Genomic DNA, 24,583 nt, shown 5'->3' on the forward strand with positions numbered 1-24,583 from the left:
ATTAGTCCATCTATACTGACCTCCATCAGGTTGCAAATTAAAAATAATTTTTTTCTTCATTTAGCTCTGAAAAAATATTTGGGCTTCTAGCAGTGTGTGGGACTTGTTCTATTAGTCCTTCTATACTGACCTCCAGCAGGTTGCAAATTGAATATAATTTTTTCTGCATCTAGCTCTGAAAAAATAGTTGGGCTTCTAGCGGTGTGTGGGACTTGGTCTATTAGTCCATCTATACTGACCTCCATCAGGTTGCAAATTAAAAATAATTTTTTTCTGCATCTAGCTCTGAAAAAATATTTGGGCTTCTAGCAGTGTGTGGGACTTGTTCTATTAGTCCTTCTATACTGACCTCCAGCAGGTTGCAAATTGAATATAATTTTTTTCTGCATCTAGCTCTGAAAAAATAGTTGGGCTTCTAGCGGTGTGTGGGACTTGGTCTATTAGTCCATCTATACTGACCTCCATCAGGTTGCAAATTCAAAATAATTTTTTTCTGCATCTAACCCAGCCAATAGTTTTGGCCTAATACCACAGTTTGGCCACTCAGCTCTGCTCGGTTACCATCCATTGTTTTTTTGTGCAAACAACTCCAGAGTTGTGAATTAGTTAACCACCAAAATGAGTGGAAAAAGGCCTGCTGCTGGTGGAAAGGGGAATAGGCGTGTTGGGAAGGGGAAAAAAGGTTGTGTCCGTGGGGTAGGTGTTAAAGCAACAGTAACATCTGCAGAAGAAAGACCATCTTCCAGCCAAACTAAAATGTCTACTTCTTTTAGCGGACAATGTGATAAGATCCCTTTCTTACGGCCACGCCAATCGCTACAAATTCCAGATGAGGCACAAAAACAGCAGGTGCTTCAACGGATATCAAGTGCTCCTTTAAGTGGGCTCTCCTCCACATCAACTTCAACATCACAAATACTCCAGTCCTCAAAGGTGTCACCCAAATCGCACTTGCTTCCTCACAGCTCCCAAATCTCCAGCTGCCCGTCTGAGTATGAGGTAGAACAGATGGTTGAGTCTGCAGAGCTGTTTACTCATACTATAGCCTGGGAATCAGAGGTCGACTCCAGCGCTTCTGTGAATCCAGACGAGGAAATGATCTGCACTGATGCCCAGAATCTTTATGAGTCGGATCCAGGACCAGACGCAGAAGGTTCTGACCATAATGTAGACCCTCATTCCCAAACTGTAACTCCTGTTGGTGGAGACAATGAGGAAGACGATGATAAGACTCAAATACCTGATTGGACAGACAACTTTAGTTTTTTGTCAGGGCAGGAACAGGTTGGCTCTGAGGATGACGCACAGGGTGATGATGATGAGGTCGGAGATCCCACTTACTGTCAACCCACAGTCAGCCAAGAGATGAGGTCAGCAGAGGAGGTGGAGGAAGATGCTAGTGACGACGAGGTCAGGTTGCGCCTTCCTGGACAGAGACGTAGTACTGGAAGCACGTCAACAACTGCATCCTCAAACACAACTCTGCCTCTCACCACAAGTCGTGGTGGCTCTTCAGGTCGCATGGGTGCTAAGCCTTGCATAGCCTGGGCATTTTTTCAGATCGATAAAGATGACCCAACTCGTGTTATCTGTAACATTTGTCAGCAAAAGCTAAGTAGAGGCCAAAAAATACATAGTTTGAGTACTTCATGCATGAACCGGCACATGGACATGAAGCATAAGTTGCAGTGGGAAGCTCAGTGTGCTACAATGCGGCCTAGCCGGCCGGGCCAATCACCGTCTGCCATATCTTGTGCATCCGCGGCCTCTTCATCCTCTGTGACTGGGGGGACAGCAGTCACACCTGTTTTGGGGCGCAGACCTGCCACCTCTTTACCCGCAACAGCCAGCGTGATTGGCAGGTCATCATTTTCTTTGGAGGTGGTAACACCAGCTGGTGTTGAGCGCTGTCCGACATCGATAGCACCACCTTTGGATCAAGGCAACCTAACATGTCCGCCTGCATCTTCCTCACAGACCGGCAGTTTGCCGGGGACACCCTTATCAACCCCGTCTAAGCACAATAGCCAGCCCTCGGTCCCTCAGATGTGGACAAGTAAAAGACCATTTCCTCCTAGCCATGAGAAAGCTAAGAGGTTGAATTTCACCATCTGCAAGCTCTTGGCTACAGAAATGCTGCCTTTCCGCCTGGTGGACACAGAGGATTTTCGAGACCTTATGTCCGTCGCAGTGCCCCAGTACCAGATGCCCAGTCGGCACTACTTTTCAAAGAAAGGTGTGCCTGCGCTCCACCAGCATGTCGCACACAACATCACCGCTTCTTTGAGAAACTCTGTGTGTGACAGGGTGCATTTCACCACAGACACTTGGACGAGTAGGCATGGACAGGGGCGTTACATGTCGCTGACTGGGCACTGGGTAACTATGGTGACAGCAGGACAAGGGGCTGCTGTCCAAGTCTTGCCGTCCCCACGAGTTGTGCGTCAATCCTCTTTATGTCAAAGTTCCTCCACTGCTTCTGCCTCCTCAACCTCCTCTCGGTCTTCCACCTGCACCCAAAGCCTGTCTGGTCATGCCACAAGCTTTCTAACTGCGCAGAAGGGATCCTGCACACCTCCTTACTATGCTGGCAGTAGGGCTCAACGTCATCAGGCGGTTTTTACATTGAAATGTCTGGGAAATGTGAGTCACACAGCTGAGGAGTTGTGGTCAGCTCTGGAGAACCAATTTCATGAATGGTTGTCTCCACTGGACCTGAAACCAGGGAAGGCCGTGTGCGACAATGCTGCAAACCTGGGTGCGGCCCTTCGCCGGGGTAATGTCACACACGTGCCTTGTATGGCTCACGTGTTGAACCTGGTTGTCCAGCAATTTTTAGCCCACTATCCCAGACTAGATGGCCTTCTGCAGAGGGCACGGTCGCTGTGTGCTCACTTCCGCCGTTCGCATCCCGCAGCTCAGCGACTTACATCTCTACAGAAGTCGTTGGGCCTGCCACTTCACCGGCTAAAATGCGATGTGCCTACCCGGTGGAATTCAACTCTGCACATGTTGCAGCGACTGTGGCAGCACCGACAAGCCCTGGTGCAATACGTTCTGACGTATAGCCTGGGCCAACGAGATTCAGAGGTGGGGCAAATCACGCTGGAGGAGTGGTCTCAGATCAGGGACCTATGCACCCTTCTGCACAGTTTTGAAATGGCGACGAAGATGTTTAGTGCTGACGATGCCATTATCAGCATGACTATTCCGGTGATTTACATGCTGGAGCACATGTTAAACAGAATTCGGAGTCAGGTGGTGGCACAAGAGGAGGTGGAGGAAGTAGAGGAGGAGGAGTTGTATGCGGAAGGGCTAACATCTGCAAGGTCCAGACGGTCGGCAGCACCAAGGCGGCAGGCATGTGAGGGTGGGGGAGATGGTTTTACCAGGGCGCATGGTAGCAGCCAAACTAGTGAGGAAGGTGCAGGAGCCCAGGAAGAAGTGGAGGACGAACTGATGGAAGACTCATCAGATGAGGGAGACCTTGATCACATTTCTGTTGTGGGAGGTTGGGGGGAGAGGACAGAGGAAGGAAGCATGATTGTTACCTCGCCACCAACACAACAGGGACTTGGTGCTCCTGGATGCGCAACACACATGAGTGCCTTCTTGCTGCACTACCTGCAACATGACCCTCGAATTGTGAGAATTAGAAATAATCCTGAATACTGGGTTGCCACACTGTTAGATCCCCGGTACAAAAGTAAATTTGCAGAAATTATTCCTGCCATAGAAAGGGATGCACGCATGCAGGAGTATCAGCAGAGACTGTTGCAGAATCTTACATGTGCTTTTCCACAAAATACCAGTGGTGCACGTAGTGAATCTCACAGTTCCAACTTGCCAACCGTGGGACCGTCAAGTGTTCAGCACTCAAACCGTAACAGAACCACAGTATCTGCTGGTAACATCAATTTTGCGGAATCATTTCACCACTTTTTTAGCCCATCCTTTGCAAGGCCACAGGAGACAAGAAGTCTGACACATAGTCAACGCCTAGAAACGATGGTACAGGAGTATCTCCAAGTAAACATTGAAGCGACGACTGTGTCACTGGACCCTTGCTCTTTTTGGGCTTCCAATCTGGATAAATGGCCGGAGCTAGCCACTTACGCCTTGGAGATCTTGTCATGCCCCGCAGCCAGCGTTCTGTCTGAACGTGTGTTCAGCGCTGCTGGTGGTGTGCTGACAGATAAGCGCACGCGGCTCTCCACTGATAATGTAGACAGACTCACGTTCATAAAGATGAACAAATCATGGATCCGAAACGACTTTTCTACCCCTGTGTCATCCTGGGGAGAGTAAAAGCTTGATGATTGGTTAAAATCACCCTACCAACCGTTTTAAGCTTTCAAATTACTAATCATGTTTATCTGTATCTTGACTGGAAAATAATTTGGGCTTTGTAGCAGTGTGCAGCACTGATCCTATTAGGCCATCTATACTAAAGCTTCACCAGATTTAAAATTAAAAATAATTTTTAGCTGCATCTAGCCCGGAAAATAATTTTGGGGCTCCGAGATGCGCAAGGCACATAAGTGCCTTCTTGCTGCACTACCTGCAGCATGACCCTCATATTGTCAGAATTCGAAGTAATCATGACTACTGGGTTGCCACACTCTTAGATCCCCCAAACTTTTCGATCAACCTTTTCATTTTAATAAAGACCAAAAAAATGGTCATTTTTGAAATTATAAGCATTAGCAGGTTGTTAGAAACTGAAATCAAACAGTTTTCAACTCAAAACTTTATTCTAGGTGATGTTACATTTTCACATAGGACCCCTTGTTCGAAAGGAGCTTCTGAACTCTCTCGTCCATTGAATTTGTCAGGTTTTGGATGGTTTCTGCTTCAATTGTTTTGCATGAGGACAGAATACCCTCCCAGAGCTGTTGCTTAGATGTGAACTGCCTCCCGCCATCATAGACACTCCTTTTAATGATGCTCCAAAGGTTCTGAATGGCGTAGAGGTCAGGGGAGCATGGTGGTCACACCATAAGTTTGTCCCCTTTTATGCCCATATCAGCCAGAGATGCAGATGTTTTATGTGCAGCATGAGATGGTGCATTATCATGCAGAAAAATGATCTTGCTGTGAAATACACGGTTCTTCTTCTTGAACCATGGCAGGAAGTGCTGTTTGAGAAAATCCACATACATTATGGAGTTCATCTTTAGCGCCTTCAGGGATCCTAAAGGGGCCGACAATCTCTCTCCCCATGATTCCAGCCCAAAACATTACTCCACCTCCTCCTTGTTGGCGCTGTAGCCGTGTTTGCGTGGGGTGTCCATCAACCAGCCATCCTCCACTCCATCCATCTGGACCATCGAGCGCTGCACGGCACTCATCCGTGAACAAAACAGTTTTGAAATCAGTCTTCATGTAATGTTTGGCCCACTGGAGCCGTTTCTGCTTGTGTGAAGTGGATAGAGGAGGTCGACAGGATGGCGCATGCACAGCTGCAAACCTCTGAAGGACCCTGCATCTTGTTGTTCGGGGGACGTTGGAGGCACAAGCAGCTTCAAAAACTTGTCTGCTGCTATGACAAGGCTTTTTTGCCGCTGCTCTTTCAACCTGACGTAATTGCCTGTAGGAAAGAGTCCTCAATTTGCCCTTATCAGCACGCACACGTGTGTACTGTGAATCAGCTACATACTTCTTGATTGCCAAGACACTTCATCCTGATCATCGCACAATGTTGATTGTAGTCATGCCTTGACCTAAACACTCCACAATTTGTTGCTTCTCAGCAGCCGACACATCCTTTTTCTTTCCCATTTTGGCAGAAAATGTAGGCTGCTTAATAATGTGAGAGAGCCTTCTTAAGTAGTCTTGCCTTTCATTGGACACACCTGCCAAACTAATTAGCACAGGTGTCTGCAATTGCTTACAGTGATATAAAGAGCCCTGACACACATCACCATCAATGAGTTTAACTGACAAACAAACAAATTCTTCCCTTATCACTCCTAAACACTTTTTGTATAATAATTTGGAACGCAGTGTACATGTGCTTTTCCACAAAACACCAGTGGTTCACGTAGTGAATCTTACAGTTCTAACTTGCCAACCGTGGTCTGTATGGAGTTGTTCAATAAAGGGCCCAAAATTAAGATAACATAGATGGGAGAGGTCTCTATGAATAGGAATTCCTAAGTATTTGATACCCTGTGAGGGCCAGGCAAAGGGAAAGTTGGACTGGATGGAATCCTATATGGATTTGGGGAGGGAGACATCGAGGGCCTCAAACTTCGCTGCATTGATTTTAAAATTTTACCATGTAACAAAGTGATCTATTTCAGCCATAACAGCATGGATGGATATATGTGATTGAGTGATATATACTAGGACATCATCAGCAAATAGAGAGCACTTGTACTCGGTGCCTCCCACCTCAATCCACCTAATATTGGGGTTATGGCGAATTGATGAGAGCAGGTGCTCCGTCACTAGGATGTATAAGAGAGGGGACAGAGGACATCACTGCCTTGTCCCATTGGTGATTGTGAAAGGTGATGAAAATGTTCTGACGCACCCCCTGGGCCTTGGGACACCCGGAGCCGGACCCTTTTTGGTGGATGCTGGTGGTTGTAGTCTTCGTGGCGGCGACCCAGTTCCGTGGCTCAGGGCGGTCAAACCAGTGGCGGAACTATTTATGTGGTTTTCATGTTTAAATGTCCGACTGCGCCACCCGTGGATTGCGGTCAGAGTGAACCGCCGCTACAGGGCAGACCACTGAGGCTGGTGTTGTGGGTGCAGCAGAGCGTAGCATAACTCCCCACGGGAGGAGTATAGCCTCAGGGCAGTGTATGCGGAGGATGGGGGTGATGGTGCAGGGCAGCAGCAGTAACGACACGGAGTCAGTGATGCAGTTCAGGGCCTTTACTCACAGTTCTTATTATCCAGACCACGTCTGCAGGTAACGGCTGCCCATGTCGTACTGTGCTCACCAGGTGAGGGGCTCAGACAACTCCCAGATAACTTTGGAGCACTTCACAGGACCCCCTTTGTGTGTCCTTTGTCTGGCCTTTCTTACCAACACTTCTGTCCGGCTGCCTCGGGCCTCCTCTTGGTAAACTTGGCGCCAGTTTCCCTGACCCTATGTGGTGCCTTCCTAGCGGGTGTAGCGAGGGGCTGCGCCACATAAAATGTCAGAGCCTCCGGTTTCTAGCTGAGGGTCGTTTCCTGCCTCCACTAGTTCGGGGACCGGTCTCCCCCTTTGGCCTGACCCCTCCACGCAGGTGGATTCGGGCGTGCGGTGGCGACTCGCCCGTCCGCACCCCTGGGATCCCTTCATTCCTCGTTCCTGGAGCCTTCTCCGCTCCTCTTCCTTCCTTCTCCCTCTTCCAGGCCTGGGCCTCTGTTACTAGGCCCGCCTCCGGAGCAGAGCTCATGCAGAGCCCCTGCTCCCTGCCACTTCTGCTCAGACTTCTCTGCACTGAACTAAGATGGTGCCCACCTTTTATACTCCCTTCTCAATGCACCCAGGAACTGCTTCCTCCCTGCTCCTGCACTACAGGGTTCCCCTTCCTCAGTGTTCCCTCCCCCCACTCCAGCCAGGGACAGGGACTGTCGTGCCCATCTCAGGGGCATATTGGTCGCCCTGCCCCACGGCAATGTGGTGTAATGCATGCAGGTATCGGGTCCTGATCCACACTCCATCCTTACCTGAGAGTGAGATATCACACCTCTGGGTGAGGTGCAATACGTCTGTAGCAACCGAGCCCTCAGGGTGCTACAGTTCCATTTATCTTCAGCCTAGGTGACGTATTGCGATACAGGGCCGTGATTTTGGCTATAAAAGGGTCCCCTAGACCCCTACCCCAAGCTTTTTAAGAGAATCATATATGGCGTGCCAGGAGACTCTATGGAATGCTTTCTCAGCATCCAACGAGAGTATCTAATTACAAATTTTTAACTGCATCTAGCCCAGGAAATACTTTGTGCCTAGTAGCAGTGTCTGCTAGTGAGCGGATTATCCCGGCTGTTAAGCAAGCTGCACCACCTGTAGTTTAGACACTTAATTTTTTCAAAGGAAATGCTTCGGGACCATGGGATACTTAGTGAAGAGCATCAGGAGGCACCCCAAGGCATAGGGGCTGGGACTGGCAGTAGGATGCCTTGCGGTGGACAGCCGAGCTCGATCCTTATAAAAGCTTTTTAACTGCAGCAGCTTTAGTGGACGCTACTGGAGCTGGAATTACCGCGGCTGCTGGCATGAGACTTGCCCTCCAATAGATCCTTGTAAATGGATTTAAAGTGTATTCATTCAAATTAGAGAGACAATTTAAATTAAAAAGCTTAGAGCTGCCTCCACCACAGGGGGGCTCGCTCGACCCACCAGCGGACAGGCACCAGTATTGGGAGAGGGGGGCTGGCCGTCAGGGTTCACCGCGGCTCTGGCACAAACCCGGCGACACGGAGGTGGCACGGGCAGGAGCGGACTGGCCGTGTCGGCTTCTCACTTTTTGGATTTTAGAAGGGCATGACATGCCTATATCTGTGTCTCCCCCTCCTTTTACTCCTCCACCTCTTTTATTTTCGCATGACTATATGTACTTGTCACTTTTCCATGTGTTAGTTATGTCTTCTGAGCAGTTTGTCAGCTTTTGGACACCTTTGAAGGTGTTTTCTATGTGTTTCTATGTGTTTTTGTTTGCCTGCCATTGGTTTTAACGGTGTTCGAAGGTGTTCGACGAACAGTTCGACGAACAGTTCGGCGAACACACGGGTGTTCGACGAACCAAACCGAACTCGAACACTACGGGGGTGGCTCAACACTACTTATTAACCCCAGTATTTTTGTTGAACTAAGGACCGATTGATTCTAATATTTACACTACACTGTGGATTGATTGACCACAGCATTTACAGTAGACTGTGGACTGACTGACTACAGCTTTTACAATAAACTGTGGAAAGACTAACCACAGTCATTATCCCTGAGATAAGTAATTTTGGCCCTAGTGTGTTATTGGTGTGTATAGCATGTAGCAGGAACATATTATCATATAGGTTGTCTTTTTACAGGTGACTGAATCCCAATGAGATATTAGAATGTGAAATTTTTGTTTGTGGACTCCAAGAAGAGAATCAGAGGAATCACATAACAGGTAATTAATTCTCATATTAATTACTGATAATCGTTTGTCTAGGCTTAAGTTCTAGCCTGGCGGATGTGTAATAACACCCACCTTCCTGATACATGACAATATACTGTATGTGTTTTTTCAAATGTACATCTTCTATACACAACTCCTAGTATAACACCACCATATCTCAGGTACAGAGATAAGAATCATTTCTTCTCATTATCCTCTGTCTTTTATTTCATAACCCACCTGATCTGAGCGGTGACACAATCAATACCATGATTACGCGACACTCACCACAGCATTCACCCTAGACCAGGGACTGACAGAACACAGCATTTACACTAGGTGTGCATTGACTGAGCACAGTAGTTATACAATACTCTGGAATGACTGACCACAACATTTACAGTAGACTGTGCACCGACTGACCATTGTATTTACACTAGGTGGGGACCGACCGAGCACAGTAATAATACCATATTGTGGACTGACTGTCTATATCATTTGCACTAGTCTGTGGTCTAACTGACCACAACATTCACAATAGATTATAGACCGGCTCATCCCAGCATTAACACTAGTTGTGGACTTATTAACCCCAGTATTTTTTTTGAACTACGGACCGATTGATTCTAATATTTACACTACACTGTGGATTGATTGACCACAACATTTACAGTAGACTGTGGACTGACTGACTACAGCTTTTACAATAAACTGTGGAAAGACTAACCACAGTCATTATCCCTGAGATAAGTAATTTTGGCCCTAGTGTGTTATTGGTGTGTATAGCATGTAGCAGGAACATATTATCATATAGGTTGTCTTTTTACAGGTGACTGAATCCCAATGAGATATTAGAATGTGAAATTTTTGTTTGTGAACTCCAAGAAGAGAATCAGAGGAATCACATAACAGGTAATTAATTCTCGTATTAATTACTGATAATCGTTGGTCTAGGCTTAAGTTCTAGACTGGCGGAGGTGTAATAACACCCACCTTCCTGATACATGACAATATACTGGACGTGTTTTTTCAAATGTACATCTTCTATACACAACTCCTAGTATGACACCACCATAACTCAGGTACAGAGATAACGAACATTTCTTCTCATTATCCTCCGTCTTTTATTTCATAACCCACCTGCTCTCAGCGGTGACAAAATCAATACCATGATTACGCGAGACTGACCACAGCATTCACCCTAGACCAGGGACTGACAGAACACAGCATTTACACTAGGTGTGCATTGACTGAGCACTAGTGTTGAGCGATACCTTCCGATATCAGGAAATATCGGATCGGATTGGATCTGGCCGATACTCAAAAAGTATCGGATATCACTGATTCCGATACCGGAAACCTATGCAAGTCAATGGGACACAAATATCGGAATGAAAATAAATCCTTTCTTTCCTTGTAGGTTAATTCTACATGAAGGAAAACAACTAACAATAATGTAGAATGTATTGGGGGAGGTGGTTGCCCAAATCGATGGGAACAGTACTCACAGTGAAACATGAAAGCCGGCAATTCATCAGCGGCATACACCGGTACCCGACAATTTAGAACAGAAAGAATAGAGCTTCACACATAGATTATATAGATAGAAACATGTCAGCTACATATATAAGAAGTACAGGGACAGTGTTGCTTACTGTACTTGTCATTTAGTGTAAAGGATTTATTTAAAAAAATAATAGTGTTTTCGTGCACCGTCTCTTTTAAAAAGCCGGCCGGCAATTCAGCAGCGGTACCCGACAATTTAGAACAGAAAGAATAGAGCTTCACACATAGATTAGATAGATAGAAACATGTCAGTCACATATATAATAAGTACAGTGACAGTGTTGCTTACTGTACTTGTAATTTAGTGTAAAGGATTTATTTAAAAAAATAATAGTGTTTTCATGCACAATCTCTTTAAAAAAGCCGGCCGGCAATTCAGCATCGGTACCCAACAATTTAGAACAGAAAGATAGAGCATCACACATAGATTAGATAGATAGAAACATGTCAGTCACATATATATGAAGTACAGTGATAGTGTTGATTACTGTACTTTTCATTTGGTGTTAAAATAAAGGATTTATTAAAAAAAAAAATTGGTGTGGGGTTCCCCGTAATTTTAGTCTCTAGCGGAGGTTAAGGAGACGGCTGGGGCAGATGTTTGATGCCTGGGAAGGGGGTAATACCCACAGAGCTTCCCAGGCTACTAATATCAGCCCCCAGCTGAATACCTAGCCTTTACTAGCTATTAAAATGGGGGACCCCAAAAAAAATGACGTGGGTTCCCCCCTATCTTAATAGCTAGCAAAGGCTAGGCAGACAGCTGGGGGCTGATATTAATAGCCCAGGAAGGGTGCCATGAATATTGGCCCCCTCCCAGGCTAGAAACACCAGCCGTCAGCCGTCCCAGAAATGGCGCATCCACAGGATGCGCCAATTCTGACACTTAGCCTCGCTCTTCCCACTGCCCTGTAGCGGTGGCAGTGGGGTAATAGGGCTGGGGTTGATGTCAGCTTATAATGCCAGCTGACATCAAGCCCAGGTTAGTAATGGAGAGGCGTCTATAAGACACCCCCATTACTAACCCCATAGTCAAAGTTACAAAAAAACACAAACACCCAGAATAAAGTCCTTTAATTGAAATAAACACACAATTCTTTATTGTTCTAAATTAAACCATACTTACCATCACGCCCATTCCAGCTGAAGCCAATGATCTCCTGCAATAAAAGAAAAATAATAAAGCAACATCATCCTTACCTTTCGATGGTTCACAGGACAGCTCCAGCTCTGCTACATCGAGATGACAGGCTGGACCGCAGCAGAAAGCTGCCATCCAGCCTGTCATCCCGCAGACACTGAGAAGCGCAGGCATGCTTGCGCTCCTCAGTGTCTGGCTGTGACAGCATCCAGATGAGCCGACAATGAACTCAGCTCACCTCATGCACGTCACTGACAGCGTGGGAGAATTCTCCTGCGCATGCGGTGAGCGTGAGAGAATTCTCATGCTGAAGCGCTGAGCACAGTAGAATTTTCCCACGCTGTCAGTGACGTGTATGAGGTGAGCTGAGTTCAGTGGACATGACCTCGGCTCATCTGGATGCCGTCACAGTCTGACACTGAGGAGCGCAAGCATGCCTGCGCTTCTCAGTGTCTGCGGGATGACAGTCTCGATGGCAGCTTTCTGCTGCGATCCTGCTTGTCATCTCGATGTGCAGAGCGGGAGCTGTCCTGTGAGCCATCGAAAGGTAATGATGATGTTGCTTTATTATTTTTCTTTTATTGGAGGAGATCGTTGGCTTCAGCTGGAATGGGCGTGACGGTAAGTATGGTTTAATTTAGAACAATAAAGAATTGTGTCTTTATTTTAATTAAAGGACTTTATTCTGGGTGTTTGTGTTTTTTTTTAACTTTGACTATGGGGTTAGTAATGGGGGTGTCTTATAGACGCCTCTCCATTACTAACCTGGGCTTGATGTCAGCTGGCATTATAAGCTGACATCAACCCCAGCCCTATTACCCCACTGCCACCGCTACAGGGCAGTGGGAAGAGCGAGGCTAAGTGCCAGAATTGGCGCATCCTATGGATGCGCCATTTCTGGGGCGTCTAACGGCTGGTGTTTCTAGCCTGGGAGGGGGCCAATATTCATGGCACCCTTCCTGGGCTATTAATATCAGCCCCCAGCTGTCAGCCTAGCCTTTGCTAGCTATTAAAATAGGGGGGACCCCACGTCATTTTTTTGGGGGGTCCCCCATTTTAATAGCTAGTAAAGGCTAGGTATTCAGCTGGGGGCTGATATTAGTAGCCTGGGAAGCTCCGTGGGTATTACCCCCTTCCCAGGCTTCAAACATCTGCCCCAGCTGTCTGCTTAACCTCCGCTAGAGACTAAAATTACGGGGAACCCCACGCCAATTATTTTTTAAATAAATCCTTTATTTTAACACTAAATGACAAGTACAGTAAGCATCACTGTCACTGTACTTCATATATATGTGACTGACATGTTTCTATCTATCTAATCTATGTGTGATGCTCTATTCTTTCTGTTGTAAAATGTCGGTACCAGTGTATGCCGCTGCTGAATTGCCGGCCGGCTTTTTTAAAGAGACAGTGAATGAAAACACTATTATTTTTTTTAATAAATCCTTTACACTAAATGACAAGTACAGTAAGCGGAGCGCTGCCATCCAGCTTGTCATCCTTCAGAGACACTGCAGAGCGCAGGCATTTTGGCAGCTTCCGATTCCGGTATTCGATATTCTAAAAGTATTGGAACTCAGTATCAGAAGTCCGATACCGCGAATATCGGTCGATACCCGATATTTCAGTATTGGAAGGCTCAACACTACTGAGCACAGTAGTTATACAATACTCTAGAATGACTGACCACAACATTTACAATAGACTGTGCACCGACTGACCATAGTATTTACACTAGGTGAGGACCGACCGAGCACTGTAATAATACCATACTGTGGACTGACTGTCTATATCATTTGCACTAGTCTGTGGACTAACTGGCCACAACATTCACAATAGATTATAGACTGGCTCATCCCAGCATTAACACTAGTTGTGGACTTATTAACCACAGTATTTATGCTGAACTAAGGACTGATTGATTCTAATATTTACACTACACTGTGGACTGACTGACCAGAACATTTACAGTAGATTGTGGACTGACTGACTACAGCTTTTACAATAAACTGTGGATAGACTAACCACAGTCATTAATCCTGAAATAAGTAATTTTGGCCCTAGTCTGTTATTGGTGTGTATAGCATGTAGCAGGAACATATTATCATATATGTTGTCTTTTTACAGGTGACTGAATCCCAATGAGATATTAGAACGTGAAATTTTTGTTTGTGGACTCCAAGAAGAGAATCAGAGGAATCACATAACAGGTAATTAATTCTCATATTAATTACTGATAATCGTTGGTCTAGGCTTAAGTTCTAGACTGGCGGAGGTGTAATAACACCCACCTTCCTGATACATGACAATATACTGTATGTGTTTTTTCAAATATACTGTATATCTTCTATACACAACTCCTAGTATAACACCACCATATCTCAGGTACAGAGATAAGGAACATTTCTTCTCATTATCCTCGGTCTTTTATTTCATAACACACCTGCTCTCAGTGGTGACACAATCAATACCATGATTACGCGAGACTGACCACAGCATTCACCCTAGACCAGGGACTGACAGAACACAGCATTTACACTAGGTGTGCATTGACTGAGCACAGTAGTTATACAATACTCTGGAATGACTGACTACAACATTTACAATAGACTGTGCACCGACTGACCATAGTATTTACACTAGGTGGGGACCGACCGAGCACAGTAATAATACCATACTGTGGACTAACTGTCTATATGATTTGCACTAGTCTGTGGACTAACTGACCACAACATTCAAAATATATTATAGACCGGCTCATCCCAGCATTTACACTAGTTGTGGACTTATTAACCCTAGAACGCATACCTGGGGCCTCGTAGGCCCGCCCTGTTAATTGTTTTCTATTTTCTGCAAGATTACTTTAGTTAGAATTTTGAAACTCTAGGTATTCCTCAGGAATATAGTTGTTTGTCATTTCCAGTTGTTCATTTATTTTTATGTTACAGGCATTTTCGGTATAACAACTCTTTTTTGAAAATACCCATTTTTATGGTCATGCGTTCTAGGGTTAACCACAGTATTTATGCTGAACTAAGGACCAATTGATTCTAATATTTACACGACACTGTGGACTGACTGACCACAACATTTACAGTAGACTGTGGACTGACTGACTACAGCTTTTACAATAAACTGTGGATAGATTAACCACAGTCATTATCCCTGAGATAAGTAATTGTGGCCCTAGTGTGTTATTGTTGTGTATAGCATGTAGCAGGAACATATTATCATATAGGTTGTGTTTTTACAGGTGACTGAATCCCAATGAGATATTAGAATGTGAAATTTTTGTTTGTGAACTCCAAGTAGAGAATCAGAGGAATCAAATAACAGGTAATTAATTCTCATTTTAATTACTGATAATCGTTGGTCTAGGCTAAAGTTCTAGACTGGCGGAGGTGTAATAGCACCCACCTTCCTGATACATGACAATATACTGTATGTGTTTTTTCAAATGTATATCTTCTATACACAACTCCTAGTATAACACCACCATATCTCAGGTACAGAGATAAGGAACATTTCTTCTCATTATCCTCTGTCTTTTATTTCATAACCCACCTGATCTGAGCGTTGACACAATCAAAACCATGATTACGCGAGACTGACCACAGCATTCACCCTAGACTAGGGACTGACAGAACACAGCATTTACACTAGGTGTGCATTGACTGAGCACTAGTGTTGAGCGATACCTTCCGATATCAGGAAATATCAGATCGGATTGGATCGGGCCAATACTCAAAAAGTATCGGATATCGCCGATTCCGATACTGGAAACCAATGCAAGTCAATGGGACACAAATATCGGAATGAAAATAAACCCTTTCTTTCCTTGTAGGTTAATTCTACATGAAGGAAAACAACTAACAATAATGTAGAATGTATTGGGGGAGGTGGTTGCCCAAATCGATGGGAACAGTGCTCACAGTGAAACATGAAAAGCCGGCAATTCATCAGCGGCATACACCGGTACCCCACAATTTAGAACAGAAAGAATAGAGCTTCACACATAGATTAGATAGATAGAAACATGTCAGCTACATATATAAGAAGTACAGGGACAGTGTTGCTTACTGTACTTGTCATTTAGTGTAAAGGATTTATTTAAAAAAATAATAGTGTTTTCGTGCACCGTCTCTTTTAAAAAGCCGGCCGGCAATTCAGCAGCGGTACCCGACAATTTAGAACAGAAAGAATAGAGCTTCACGCATAGATTAGATAGATAGAAACATGTCAGTCACATATATAATAAGTACAGTGACAGTGTTGCTTACTGTACTTGTCATTTAGTGTAAAGGATTTATTTAAAAAAATAATAGTGTTTTCGTGCACCGTCTCTTTTAAAAAGCCGGCCGGCAATTCAGCATCGGTACCCAACAATTTAGAACAGAAAGATAGAGCATCACACATAGATTAGATAGATAGAAACATGTCAGTCACATATATATGAAGTACAGTGATAGTGTTGATTACTGTACTTGTCATTTAGTGTTAAAATAAAGGATTTATTAAAAAAAAAATTGGTGTGGGGTTCCCCGTAATTTTAGTCTCTAGCGGAGGTTAAGCAGACGGCTGGGGCTGATGTTTGATGCCTGGGAAGGGGGTAATACCCACAGAGCTTCCCAGGCTACTAATATCAGCCCCCAGCTGAATACCTAGCCTTTACTAGCTATTAAAATGGGGGACCCCAAAAAAAATGACGTGGGTTCCCCCCTATCTTAATAGCTAGCAAAGGCTAGGCAGACAGCTGGGGGCTGACATTAATAGCCCAGGAAGGATGCCATGAATATTGGCCCCCTCCCAGGCTAGAAACACCAGCCGTCAGCCGTCCCAGAAATGGCGCATCCATAGGATGCGCCAATTCTGGCACTTAGCCTCGCTCTTCCCACTGCCCTGTAGCGGTGGCAGTGGGGTAATAGGGCTGGGGCTGATGTCAGCTTATAATGCCAGCTGACATCAAGCCCAGGTTAGTAATGGAGAGGCGTCTATAAGACACCCCCATTACTAACCCCATAGTCAAAGTTACAAAAAAACACAAACACCCAGAATAAAGTCCTTTCATTGAAATAAACACACAATTCTTTATTGTTCTAAATTAAACCATACTTACCATCACGCCCATTCCAGCTGAAGCCAACGATCTCCTGCAATAAAAGAAAAATAATAAAGCAACATCATCCTTACCTTTCGATGGTTCACAGGACAGCTCCAGCTCTGCTACATCGAGATGACAGGCTGGACCGCAGCAGAAAGCTGCCATCCAGCCTGTCATCCCGCAGACACTGAGAAGCGCAGGCATGCTTGCGCTCCTCAGTGTCTGGCTGTGACGGCATCCAGATGAGCCGACAATGAACTCAGCTCACCTCATGCACATTACTGACAGCGTGGGAGAATTCTCCTGCGCATGCGGTGAGCGTGAGAGAATTCTCATGCTGAAGCGCTGAGCGCAGTAGAATTTTCCCATGCTGTCAGTGATGTGCATGAGGTGAGCTGAGTTCATTGGACATGACCTCGGCTCATCTGGATGCCGTCACAGTCTGACACTGAGGAGCGCAAGCATGCCTGCGCTTCTCAGTGTCTGCGGGATGACAGTCTGGATGGCAGCTTTCTGCTGCGATCCAGCTTGTCATCTCGATGTAGCAGAGCTGGAGCTGTCCTGTGAACCATCGAAAGGTAAGGATGATGTTGCTTTATTATTTTTCTTTTATTGCAGGAGATCGTTGGCTTCAACTGGAATGGGCGTGATGGTAAGTATGGTTTAATTTAGAACAATAAAGAATTGTGTCTTTATTTCAATTAAAGGACTTTATTCTGGGTGTTTGTGTTTTTTTTTTAACTTTGACTATGGGGTTAGTAATGGGGGTGTCTTATAGACGCCTCTCCATTATTAACCTGGGCTTGATGTCAGCTGGCATTATAAGCTGACATCAACCCCAGCCCTATTACCCCACTGCCACCGCTACAGGGCAGTGGGAAGAGTGAGGCTAAGTGCCAGAATTGGCGCATCCTATGGATGCGCCATTTCTGGGACGGCTAACGGCTGGTGTTTCTAGCCTGGGAGGGGGCCAATATTCATGACACCCTTCCTGGGCTATTAATATCTGCCCCCAGCTGTCAGCCTAGCCTTTACTAGCTATTAAAATAGGGGGGACCCCACGTTATTTTTTGGGGGGGTCCCCCATTTTAATAGCTAGTAAAGGCTAGGTATTCAGCTGGGGGCTGATATTAGTAGCCTGGGAAGCTCCGTGGGTATTACCCCCTTCCCAGGCTTCAAACATCTGCCCCAGCTGTCTGCTTAACCTCCGCTAGAGACTAAAATTAAGGGGAACCCCACGCCAATTATTTTTTAAATAAATCCTTTATTTTAACACTAAATGACAAGTACAGTAATCAACACTGTCACTGTACTTCATATATATGTGACTGACATGTTTCTATCTATCTAATCTATGTGTGATGCTCTATTCTTTCTGTTGTAAAATGTCGGTACCGGTGTATGCCGCTGCTGAATTGCCGGCCGGCTTTTTTAAAGAGACAGTGAATGAAAACACTATTATTTTTTTTTAATAAATCCTTTACACTAAATGACAAGTACAGTAAGCAGAGCGCTGCCATCCAGCTTGTCATCCTTCAGAGACACTGCAGAGCGCAGGCATTTTGGCAACTTCCGATTCCGGTATTCGATATTCTAAAAGTATTGGAACTCAGTATCGGAACTCCGATACCGCGAATATCGGTCGAATAGATTGTGCACCGACTGACCATAGTATTTACACTAGGTGGGGACCGACCGAGCACAGTAATAAGACCATACTGTGGACTGACTGTTTATATAATTTGCACTAGTCTGTGGACTAACTGACCACAACATTCACAATAGATTATAGACCGGCTCATCACAGCATTAACACTAGTTGTGGACTTATTAACCATAGTATTTATGCTGAACTAAGGACCGATTGATTCTAATATTTACACTACACTGTGGACTGACTGACCACAACATTTACAGTAGACTGTGGACTGACTGACTACAGCTTTTACAATAAACTGTGGATAGACTAGCCACAGTCATTAATCCTGAAATAAGTAATTTTGGCCCTAGTCTGTTATTGGTGTGTATAGCATGTAGCTGGAACATATTATCATATAGGTTGTCTTTTTACAGGTGACTGAATCCCAATGAGATATTAGAACGTGAAATTTTTGTTTGTGGACTCTAAGAAGAGAATCAGAGGAATCACATAACAGGTAATTAATTCTCATATTAATTACTGATAATCGTTGGTCTAGGCTTAAGTTCTAGACTGGCGGAGGTGTAATAACACCCACCTTCCTGATACATGACAATATACTGTATGTGTTTTTTCAAATGTACATCTTCTATACACAACTCCTAGTATAACAACACCATATCTCAGGTACAGAGATAAGGATCATTTCTTCTCATCATTCTCTGTCTATTATTTCATAACCCACCTGATCTGAGCGGTGACACAATCAATACCATGATTACGCGACACTCACCACAGCATTCACCCTAGACCAGGGACTGACAGAACACAGCATTTACACTAGGTGTGCATTGACTGAGCACAGTAGTTTTACAATACTCTGGAATGACTGACCACAACATTTACAATAGACTGTGCACCGACTGACCATAGTATTTACACATGGTTGGGACCGACCGAGCACAGTAATAATACCATACTGTGGACTGACTGTCTGTATCATTTTCACTAGTCTGTGGACTAACTGACCACAACATTCAAAAGAGATTATAGACCAGCTCATCCCAGCATTAACAGTAGTTGTGGACTTATTAACCACAGTATTTATGCTGAACTAAGGACCGATTGATTCTAATATTTACACTACACTGTGGACTGACTGACCAAAACATTTACAGTAGACTGTGGACTGACTGACTACAGCTTTTACAATAAACTGTGGATAGACTAACCACAGTCATTAACCCTGAGATAAGTAATTTTGGCCCTAATGTGTTATTGGTGTTTATAGCATGTAGCAGGAACATATTATCATATTGGTTGTCTTTTTACAGGTGACTGAATCCCAATGAGATATTAGAACGTGAAATTTTTGTTTGTGGACTCCAAGAAGAGAATCAGAGGAATCACATAACAGGTAATTAATTCTCGTATTAATTACTGATAATTGTTGGTCTAGGCTTAAGTTCTAGACTGGCAGAGGTGTAATAACACCCACCTTCCTGATACATGACAGTATGTAACATACCTGGCGGTGTCCTTGCATAGTGGTCCATCTCCCACTGTGCAAGAGCGCGCACTTGATCTCCAATCCAGAATGTCTCTCTGCCTTCCCTCCATGCTGTCTGTTTGCCTCTGTGTCTGCTGCTTAAGGGCGGCGCCCAATCACTTTCTGCTTTTTATACCTGCTGCAGGCACACCCCTTGTGCGTCCTCAGCCTATTGCTGTCTGTCACCTGTTATTTAACCCAGCTGCTCCAATCAATCCCTGCCTGAGCATTGTGTTTCATTCAGTGTGTGCTTTCACTCTGAATGTGCCAGGTCCCTTTCTGTGTTTGCTTGCCTTTCTTGTAGGCTGTATTTCCAGTCCTGTCTGAACACGCTCCTAGCCTGTTCCTCCCGCCCTCTAGGGGCTGCATACCTAGACCCGCTCCTGTATCTTGCTGCTGTGTCTGTTCTTGTCTGTATACTCTCCTAGCCTGTTTTCCTGTGTTTCTCTATGTCCGTTCCTTTCCTTTTTCTGCAGAGTCTGAACTCGTACCTAACTCCTGCTTGTTGTCTCTGTACTCCCGTTTGTGAGTTTGTGGTCCACTCGCTACTTCACTGCAAGTACCCTGTGGGTATCTGGCTCTGCCTTTCCCTTCCTGTCTGTTCCGTGTGAACAGATCCTTGTCCCCCCTGCTCTGCCTTGCTCACCGGTCCGGCGGTTCTAGCCTGCTCTGCCTTGCTCACCGCTCCGGCGGTTCTAGCCTGCTTTGCCTTGCTCACCGCTCCGGCGGTTCTAGCCTGCTCTGCCTTGCTCACCGCTCCGGCGGTTCTAGCCTGCTCTGCCTTGCTCACCGCTCCGGCGGTTCTAGCCTGCTCTGCCTTGCTCACCGATCCGGCGGTTCTAGCCTTTTCTGCCTTGCTCACCGCTCCGGCGGTTCTAGCCTGCTCTGCCTTGCTCACCGCTCCGGCGGTTCTAGCCTGCTCTGCCTTGCTCACCGCTCCGGCGGTTCTAGCCTGCTCTGCCTTGCTCACCGCTCCGGCGGTTCTAGCCTGCTCTGCCTTGCTCACCGCTCCGGCGGTTCTAGCCTGCTCTGCCTTGCTCACCGCTCCGGCGGTTCTAGCCTGCTCTGCCTTGCTCACCGCTCCGGCGGTTCTAGCCTGCTCTGCCTTGCTCACTGCTCCTGCAGCCTTGCTCCGCTCTGACCCTTTTGCTCACTGCTCCGGCAGTCTTGCTCCGCTCTGACTCCTTTTGCTCACTGCTCCGGCAGTCTCGCTCCGCTCTGACTCCTTTTGCTCACTGCTCCGGCAGTCTCGCTCCGCTCTGACTCCTTTGCTCACTGCCCCGGCAGTCTCGCTCTGCTCTGACTCCTTGCTCACTGCTCCAGCAGTCTCGCTCAGCTCTGACCTCTTGCTCACTGCTCCAGGCGGCCTTGTCCTGCTCTACTCTTGCTCACCGCCCCAGGCGGCCTCGTCCTGCTCTACTCTTGCTCACCGCTCCAGGCGGTCTCGTCCTGCCCTGCTCTCGCTCACCTCTCTGGGCGGCCTCACTCTCCTGTGTTTGTCCGCCACATCTGTGGTTCTGTTCCTGAGTCCCAGTGTGTACTGGGTCCTATCCCGCCTGTGTTCCTACCTGCTAGTGCCTCCCTGTCTGCACTCTAGCTGTGCTTGCCTGTACCCCCCTGCCTGCATACCCGCCTGCCTGCATAACAGTCGTGCCTGCCTATACCCACCAGTCTGTGTGTCAGCCTAACCAGTCGGTTCCTGTATTCCCCTGTGTGGGTCAACAGCCGTGTCCGGGGTCTGTCCTGGAGTAGCACCTGGTCCTCTGCTCGGTTCCTCCTTGGTGCACTGGCGTCGTATGCCGTTGTGCGACCCTGGTCGGATTGGGTGAATACCTAGTTACGCCCCTCCAGGCATTCACTCTCCGGCACGGTCCAGTGGAATCACACGCACACGCCACTCAGCCCGGGTGTGTGCATTACAGCATGCTCAGGCCATGGTTCCCGTTGAGCCCCACGGCCTTTGCTCTCTGAGACGTTTTCCAGTGAATACATGCATTAAAAATAAATAAAGAATTTTTTTTTCCTTAGCTGAGTTCCAGGCGAATTACGCACCCGTCCAGATGGATCTATCAGCTCTCGTTCCTGCGGATCCGCCACGTTACTATGGGGATCCAAGACAGAGTCGTGCATTTGTGGAGCAATGCATGCTACACTTCAAGCTCTACCCTCTATGTTTTCCCACAGATCGGGCTAAGGTGGGATTCATGATGTCTTACCTAGCGGGTGATGCCTTGAATTGGATCACCCCCCTATGGGACGCACAGGATCCTATCGTCCTGGACATAATGGCCTTCCTGGTGGCCTTTCTAATGGTCTTCGATGATCCTAACCCGGAGGCTCCTGCTGAAGCTTCACTTCCCAATATCCCGGAGCAGTCCCGATGGGTAATGTGTGTGGGTAGCGCAATAGTCCTCCAGCCCAATGAGACTACTGCCCACACAGAATCCTCCAGGCATTCACTCTCCGGCACGGTCCAGTGGAATCACACGCACACGCCGCTCAGCCCGGGTGTGTGCATTACACACTCTATGTCTCTTCCAAGGGTCATTGTAGTGCCTCCCAATTTTTTTTTCAGCCATTGCATTCACTGCAGAGGCCAAAACTATGGGAGACCCACTTCCTAATAATGGGAACATTTTTTCATGAGGCCCTCTACGTCTCTTCCAAGGGGCATTGGAGTTCCTCCAAATTTTTGGCAGCCGTTGCTTCACTGCATAGGCAAACAGTATGGGAGACCCTCTCTTTTCTAATGGGAAGTTGTTACTGTGGCCCTGCTCTATTGGTTTTTAAATTGTTAGTTGGGTTTTTCCTAAATTTTGTCAGCCGTTGGACTCACTGCATACCCTATAACTGTATAGCAGACCCTCTACTTTCTAATGGGAAAATGTCGTACTCGTTACTGTGGCCCTGCTGTATGTGTCTTTAAATTGTTAGTTGGGTTTTTCCTAAATTTTGTCAGCCGTTGGACTCACTGTATATCCTATAACTGTATAGCAGACCCTCTCCTTTCTAATAGGAACATGTTGTACTCGTTACTGTGGCCCTGCTCTATGTGTCTTTAAATTGTTAGTGGGGTTTTTCCTAAATTTTGTCAGCCGTTGGACTCATTGCATACCCTATAACTGTATAGCAGACCCTCTCCTTTCTAATGGGAGCGTGTCGTACTCGTTACTGTGGCCCTGCTCTGTGTGTCTTTAAATTGTTAGTGGGGTTTTTCCCAAATTTTGGCAGCCCTTTCAGTCACAGCATGGGCATTACCACTATAGGAGACCCGCTCCTTTATAATGGGAACATTTTCTTTACTGAGACCCTCCTCTATGTCTCTTCAAAGGGGTATTGGGTTGCGTCCAAATTTTTGGCAGCCCTTGCAGTCACTGCATACGCAATAACAATATAGGAGACTCACACTTTAGTAATGGGAGCAATAAAGCGTAGCCGGCTGATGGCTTTCTAACAATAGCGAGGGCCGACTGCTGGCCTTTTAAGAACGGTAAGGGCCGCCTGATGGCCCTATAAAAATAGGCTTTGTGACTTTCAGAGTCACCCCATCATAAATGAAACAGGATGTGTCTGATGATGTGTCACACACCACTTTGCAAGATAAGGTTGTAAAATATTAAAATGGCATTTCCCGGTGAATGCATTTGTCTTAAAAAATAAAGTAAAAACAAAACAAAACAGTAGGATCTTTCTTCAGTATAAAAAACAGAGTCGGCAATGTAACCTCAATGTAATCACATTGTTCAGCTCCTGCACCTCTTCTACCATCTCAGAAATGACCACATCAGTCACAAGCTGAAAGCACCGCAGCACTGCCTTGGCCAAGCGGCAACAGGCTGTGCTGAAGATAACATGCTTAATGCTTAGGTGACAAACCGCCCAGCGCTGTAGAGTTGTTGAAAGCTGTGTCATAGCAGCCTGATCTGTGGCTCTCACCACTGAACATACAACCAGGCTTGGTCGTTTGTGACAATGGGCGGAACCTGGTGACGGAGAAATGACAGCCGGAGTAGATACAGTTTCCCTCTATGCCAGTCCTTTCACTGAGCTAAAGAATATGGCTGTGGTTAAATACAACTCCCACTGCGAAGCTGTTTCAGATTGAAAAACATTGGGCCCACCAGAGGATTTGATTCTGAGGGCCCACCTTTGTCCACCGCTCAAGAGCCCCATAACAGTTGCAAATTTTGCGCCTATCATGAACTCTCCTGATGGAGAAGTCAGGGCCCACCCGAGAATTCTCCGGTGGGCCCGTCCAACCCTGCTGAGAAGCAGCTCTAGCTAAGAAAAGTGTGTGGGAAGGTTCCCAGACACTCTTATGGCTGCATTTTTAATGTGGACTGGCTCCATACCACCCCTGGCCACATTCACCTGTCCATGTGTTTGTGGTTAGGCGGTCCTTCCCAGTAAGTGCAATGGGGAGGGCATGGGTAATGTTGTTGGACCCGTGCTTGTGGAAGGCGGAGATGATACCGGGAGAAAT

Source organism: Phyllobates terribilis, unplaced genomic scaffold (genome assembly GCF_046119375.1).
Source record: "Phyllobates terribilis strain yellow unplaced genomic scaffold, ASM4611937v1 Scaffold_207__1_contigs__length_3498100, whole genome shotgun sequence".
Lineage (NCBI taxonomy): Eukaryota > Metazoa > Chordata > Amphibia > Anura > Dendrobatidae > Phyllobates > Phyllobates terribilis.